Below are 563 nucleotides of genomic sequence, written 5' to 3' on the forward strand. Positions count from 1 at the left end.
TCTAAATACACCATAACCATCGCCATTCACGCGGACTAAGCAAATCTTAATACAAATAAGAAATCAAGCATAGTAAATGTTCTCACGCGACCCCCAATTATAGGAGAGTTTCGCGTACGTAACGTTCCGTCCTTTTTTTTTCTATCAGTGTTCACGCGGACTAAGCAAATCTTAAAACAAATAGAAAATCGAGCAACGTGTCAGTGTTCACGCGAACTAAGCAAATCTTAAAACGAATAAGAAATCGACCATAGCGTTCACGCGAACTAAGCAAATCTTAATAAAAAATAGAAAATCGACCACAGTATCAGCGTTCACGCGAACTAAGCAAATCTTAAAACAAAAAGAATATCGAGCACCGTAAATGTTCTCACACGCGACCACTTAGGGTAGAGTTTCACGTAAGTAACGTTCCGTCCTGTCCATCCGCTTATGCCGGCGGGGCGCGTGACTCCACGGCGGGGCAAGAGAGGGGAGTCCCCAATACGTTCTCTCGCCGGTTTTTCCGCGTTCGCCAAACTCGGGCGAAGAAACCTCGGGCCCTTCTGCCGGTACTGCGAGCG

This window comes from Penaeus monodon, chromosome 25 (genome assembly GCF_015228065.2).
Source record: "Penaeus monodon isolate SGIC_2016 chromosome 25, NSTDA_Pmon_1, whole genome shotgun sequence".
Taxonomy (NCBI): domain Eukaryota; kingdom Metazoa; phylum Arthropoda; class Malacostraca; order Decapoda; family Penaeidae; genus Penaeus; species Penaeus monodon.